The sequence below is a fragment of the Dama dama genome, unplaced genomic scaffold (genome assembly GCF_033118175.1).
Source record: "Dama dama isolate Ldn47 unplaced genomic scaffold, ASM3311817v1 ptg000082l, whole genome shotgun sequence".
Taxonomy (NCBI): domain Eukaryota; kingdom Metazoa; phylum Chordata; class Mammalia; order Artiodactyla; family Cervidae; genus Dama; species Dama dama.
Genome location: NW_026870900.1, coordinates 2,719,337 through 2,724,962, shown reverse-complemented (window position 1 = coordinate 2,724,962; position 5,626 = coordinate 2,719,337).

Here is a 5,626-nt window from a genome sequence, read left to right as displayed (position 1 = left end):
ACGAAGCGCTTTTCTCCCGGGCTTGGGAGCATTGTGCGTGCCTGGCATGAACAGAGGGCGGGAGTGTTTGCAAACCGGCCTTTGGAGGCAGCCGGGGAGGTCTTCCAGTGGGAGAGGGCCGGTTGTGCTCAGAGGCCCCACAGGCCAGGGGCAGGACCCAGCAAGGCCCCTGCCCCTGGCCAGCCTTGCCCAGACCTTCCTGGCCTCCGGGGGTACTGCCCCACCAAGGGGCAAGCTGCGGGGACTGGGTCCAGACATGCCCGGGCGCCTCCCCAGGCTCATCCCCGCTGGTGCATTTCCCCTGGGCCTAGGCCTCGGTTGAGGCCTCCTTGGAGAAGAGGTTACTGGCAGGGGCTGTCTCCACACTGCAAGGTGCTGGAGCTCAGAGGGCCACGTCAGAGGGAAGGGACCAGCAAGGGGCTGGATGCCCAAGACCTCTTTGGACAAGCAGCCTCAGGGCAGCAGGGAGAGCAAGAGGCCCAACTTGCCCCTAGGTCGGCTCTGCCCCTTCCCACACAAGCGGCCAGCCCAGCAGCTGCCTGACAGACTCTGGCTCCCCCGAGCTCTCTGCTGGTGCAAGGGGCAGGAACAGACGTGTGCATGTGGTTCTGCCTTGGCCTGGGAGTGTGGACCCCATGCCTGGCCCCCAGGCTCAGGGGCAGGGGCCGGGAGAGAGCACCACCCCGAAGCGCTTTTCTCCCGGGCTTGGGAGCATTGTGCGTGCCTGGCGGGAACAGCGGGTGGGAGTGCTTGCAAACCGGTCTTTGGAGGCAGCCGGGGAGGTCTTCCAGCGGGAGCGTGCCGGTTGTGCTCAGAGGCCCCACAGGCCAGGGGCAGGACCCAGCAGTGTCCCTGCCAATGGCAGCCTTGCTCAGACCTTCCTGGCCTCCGGGGGTACTGCCCCACCAAGAGGCAGGCTGCGGGGACTGGATCCAGACATGCCCGGGCGCCTCCACTGGCTCATCCCCGCTGGTGCCTTTCCCCTGGGCCTAGGCCTCGGTTGAGGCCTCCTTGGATAGGAGGTTGCTGGCAGGGGCTGTCTCCACACTGCAAGGTGCTGGAGCTCAGAGGGCCTCGTCAGAGGGAAGGGACCAGCAAGGGGCTGGATGCCCAAGACCTCTTTGGCCCAGCAGCCTCAGGGCAGCAGGGAGAGCAAGAGGCCCAACTTGCCCCTAGGTCGGCTCTGCCCCTTCGCACACAGGCGGACAGCCGAGCAGCTGCCTGACAGGCTCTGGCTCCCCCCAGCTGTCTGCCGGTGGAGGGGGCAGGAACAGACGTGTGCATGTGGTTCTGCCTTGGCCTGGGAGTGTGGATCCCCTGCCTGGCCCCCAGGCTCAGAGGCAAGGGCCCGGAGAGAGCACCACCCCGAAGCGCTTTTCTCCCGGGCTTGGGAGCATTGTGCGTGCCTGGCAGGAACAGCGCGCACGAGTGTTGGCAAACCGGCCTTTGGAGGCAGCCGGGGAGGTTTCCAGCAGGAGAGGGCCGCTTGTGCTCAGAGGCCCCACAGGCCAGGGGCAGAATCCAGCAAGGCCCATGCCCCTGGCCAGCCTTGCCCAGACCTTCCTGGCCTCCGGGGGTACTGCCCCACCAAGGGGCAGGCTGCGGGGACTGGGTCCAGACATGCCCGGGCGCCTCCCCAGTCTCATCCCCACTGGTGCCTTTCCCCTGGGCCTAGGCCTCGGTTGAGGCCTCCTTGGAGAGGAGGTTGCTGGCAGGGGCTGTCTCCACAGTGCGAGGTGCTGGAACTCAGAGGGACTCGTCAGAGGGAAGGGACCAGCAAGGGGCTGGATGCCCAAGACGTCTTTGGCCCAGCAGCCTCAGGGCAGCAGGGAGAGCAAGAGGCCCAACTTGCCCCTAGGTCGGCTCTGCCCCTTCCCACACAGGCGGCCAGCCCAGCAGCTGCCTGACAGACTCTGGCTCCCCCCAGCTTTCTGCCGGTGCAGGGGGCAAGAACAGACGTGTGCATGTCCTTCTGCCTTGGCCTGGGAGTGTGTTCCCCATGCCTGGCCCCCAGGCTCAGGGGCAAGGGCCTGGAGAGAGCACCAGCCCGAAGCGCTTTTCTCCCGGGCTTGGGAGCATTGTGCGTGCCTGGCGGGAACAGTGTGCGGGAGTGCTTGTAAATCGGCCTTTGGAGGCAGACGGGGAGGTCTTCCAGTGGGAGAGTGCCGGTTGTGCTCAGAGGCCCCACAGGCCAGGGGCAGGACCCAGCAGTGTCCCTGCCCCTGGCAGCCTTGCCCAGACCTTCCTGGCCTCCGGGGGTACTGCCCCACCAACGGGCAGGCTGCGGGGACTGGGTCCAGACATGGCCGGGCGCCTCCCCTGGCTCATCCCCGCTGGTGCCTTTCCCCTGGGCCTAGGCCTCGGTTGAGGCCTCCTTGGAGAGGAGATTGCTGGCAGGTGCTGTCTCCAGACTGCAAGGTACTGGAGCTCAGAGGGCCTCGTCAGAGGGAAGGGACCAGTAAGGGGCTGGATGCCCAAGACGTCTTTGGCCCAGCAGCCTCAGGGCAGCAGGGAGAGCAAGAGGCCCAACTTGCCCTTAGGTCGTCTCTGCCCCTTCCCACACAGGCGGCCAGCCCAGCAGCTGCCTGACAGACTCTGGCTCCCCCGAGCTCTCTGCCGGTGCAGGGGGCAGGAACAGACGTGTTCAAGTGGTTCTGCCTTGGCCTGGGAGTGTGTTCCCCCTGCATTGCCCCCTGGCTCAGGGGCAAGGGCCCGGTGACAGCACCACCCCGAAGCGCTTTTCTCCCAGGCATGGGAGCATTGTGCGCGCCTGCTGGCAACAGTGGGCGGGAGCGCTTGCAAACCGGCCTTTGGAGGTAGCCGGGGAGGTCTTCCAGCGGGAGAGGGCCGGTTGTGCTCAGAGGCCCCACAGGCCAGGGGCAGGACCCAGCAGGGCCCCTGCCCCTGGCCAGCCTTGCCCAGACCTTCCTGGCCTCCGGGGGTACTGAACCATCAAGGGGCAGGCTGTGGAAACTGGGTCCAGATATGCCCGGGCGCCTCCCCAGGCTCATCCCCGCTGGTGCCTTTCCCCTGGGCCTAGGCCTCGGTTGAGGCCTCCTTGGAGAGGAGGTTGCTGGCAGGGGCTGTCTCCACACTGCGAGGTGCTGGAACTCAGAGGGACTCGTCAGAGGGAAGGGACCAGCAAGGGGCTGGATGCCCAAGACCTCTTTGGCCCAGCAGCCTCAGGGCAGCAGGGAGAGCAAGAGGCCCAACTTGCCCCTAGGTCGGCTCTGCCCCTTCCCACACAGGCTGCCAGCCCAGCAGCTGCCTGACAGACTCTGGCTACCCCGAGCTCTCTGCCGGTGCAGGCGGCAGGAACAGACGTGTGCATGTGGTTCTGCCTTGGCCTGGGAGTGTGTTCCCCCTGCCTGGCCCCCAGGCTCAGGGCAAGGGCCGGGAGAGAGCACCACCCCGAAGCGCTTTTCTCCCGGGCTTGGGAGCATTGTGCGGGCCTGGCGGGAACAGCGGGCGGGAGTGCTTGCGAACCAGCCTTTGGAGGCAGACGGGGAGGTCTTCCAGCGGGAGAGTGCCGGTTGTGCTCAGACGCCCCACAGGCCAGGGGCAGGACCCAGCAGTGTCCCTGCCCCTGGCAGCCTTGCCCAGACCTTTCTGGCCTCCGGGGGTACAGACCCCAAAGGGACAGGCTGCGGGGACTGGGTCCAGACATGGCCGGGCGCCTCCCCAGGCTCATCCCCGCTGGTGCCTTTCCCCTGGGCCTAGGCCTCGGTTGAGGCCCCCTTGGAGAGGAGGTTGCTGGCAGGGGCTGTCTCCACACTGCAAGGTGCTGGAGCTCAGAGGGCCTCGTCAGAGGGAAGGGACCAGTAAGGGGCTGGATGGCCAAGGCGTCTTTGGCCCAGCAGCCTCATGGCAGCAGGGAGAGCAAGAGGCCCAACTTGCCCCTAGGGCGGCTCTGCCCCTTCCCACACAGGCGGCCAACCCAGCAGCTGCCTGACAGACTCTGGCTCCCCCAAGCTCTCTGCCGGTGCAGGGGACAGGAACAGACTTGGGCATGTGGTTCTGCCTTGGCCTGGGAGTGTGTTCCCCCTGCCTTGCCCCCAGGCTCAGGGGCAAGGGCCCGGAGAGAGCACCACCCCGAAGCGCTTTTCTCCCGCGCTTGGGAGCATTGTGCGAGCCTGTCGTGAACAGCGGGCGGGAGTGTTCGCAAACAGGACTTTGGAGGAAGCCGAGGAGGTCTTCCAGTGGGAGAGGGCCGGTTGTGCTCAGAGGCCCCACAGCCAGGGGTAGGACCCATCAGGGCCCCTGCCCCTGGCCAGGCTTGCCCAGACCTTCCTGGCCTCCGGGGGTACTGCCCCACAAAGGGGCAGGCTGCGGGGACTGGGTCCAGACAAGTCGTGCGCCTCCCCAGGATCATATCCGCTGATGCCTTTCCCCTGGGCGTAGGCCTCGGTTTAGGCCTCTTTGGAGAGGAGGTTGCTGGCAGGGGCTGTCTCCACACTGCAAGGTGCTGGAGCTCAGAGGGCCTCGTCAGAGGGAAGCGACCAGCAAAGGGCTGGATGCCCAAGACCTCTTTGGCCCAGCAGCCTCAGGGCAGCAGGGAGAGCAAGAGGCCCAACTTGCCCCTAGGTCGGCTCTGCCCCTTCCCACACAGGCGGCCAGCCCAGCCGCTGCCTGACAGACTCTGGCTCCCCCCAGCTTTCTGCCGGTGCAGGGGGCAGGAAAAGACGTGTGCATGTCGTTCTGCCTTGGCCTGGGAGTGTGTTCCCCCTGCCTGGCCCCCAGGCTAAGGGGCAAGGGCCCGGAGAGAGCACCAGCCCGAAGCGCTTTTCTCCCGGGCTTGGGAGCATTGTGCGTGCCTGGCGGGAACAGCGTGCGGGAGTGCTTGTAAACCGGCCTTTGGAGGCAGACGGGGAGGTCTTCCAGTGGGAGAGTGCCAGTTGTGCTCAGAGGCCCCACAGGCCAGGGGCAGGACCCAGCAGGGCCCCTGCCCCTGGCCAGCCTTGCCCAGACCTACCTGGCCTCCGGGGGTACTGCCCCACCAAGGGGCAGGCTGTGGAAACGGGGTCCAGATATGCCCGGGCGCCTCCCCAGGCTCATCCCCGCTGGTGCCTTTCCCCTGGGCCTAGGCCTCGGTTGAGGCCTCCTTGGAGAGGAGGTTGCTGGCAGGGACTGTCTCCACACTGCGAGGTGCTGGAACTCAGAGGGACTCGTCAGAGGGAAGGGACCAGCAAGGGGCTGGATGCCCAAGACGTCTTTGGCCCAGCAGCCTCAGGGCAGCAGGGAGAGCAAGAGGCCCAACTTGCCCCTAGGTCGGCTCTGCCCCTTCCCACACAGGCCGCCAGCCCAGCAGCTGCCTGACAGATTCTGGCTACCCCGAGCTCTCTGCCGGTGCAGGCGGCAGGAACAGACGTGTGCATGTGTTTCTGACTTGGCCTGGGAGTGTGGAACCCCTGCCTGGCCACCAGGCTCAGGGGCAAGGGCCCGGAGAGAGCACCACCCCGAAGCGCTTTTCTCCCGGGCTTGGGAGCATTGTGCATGCCTGGCAGGAACAGCGGGCGGGAGTGCTTGCAAACCGGCCTTTGGAGGCAGCCGGGGAAGTCTTCCAGCGGGAGAGGGCCGGTTGTGCTCAGAGGCCCCACAGGACAGGGGCAGGACCCAGCAGGGCCCC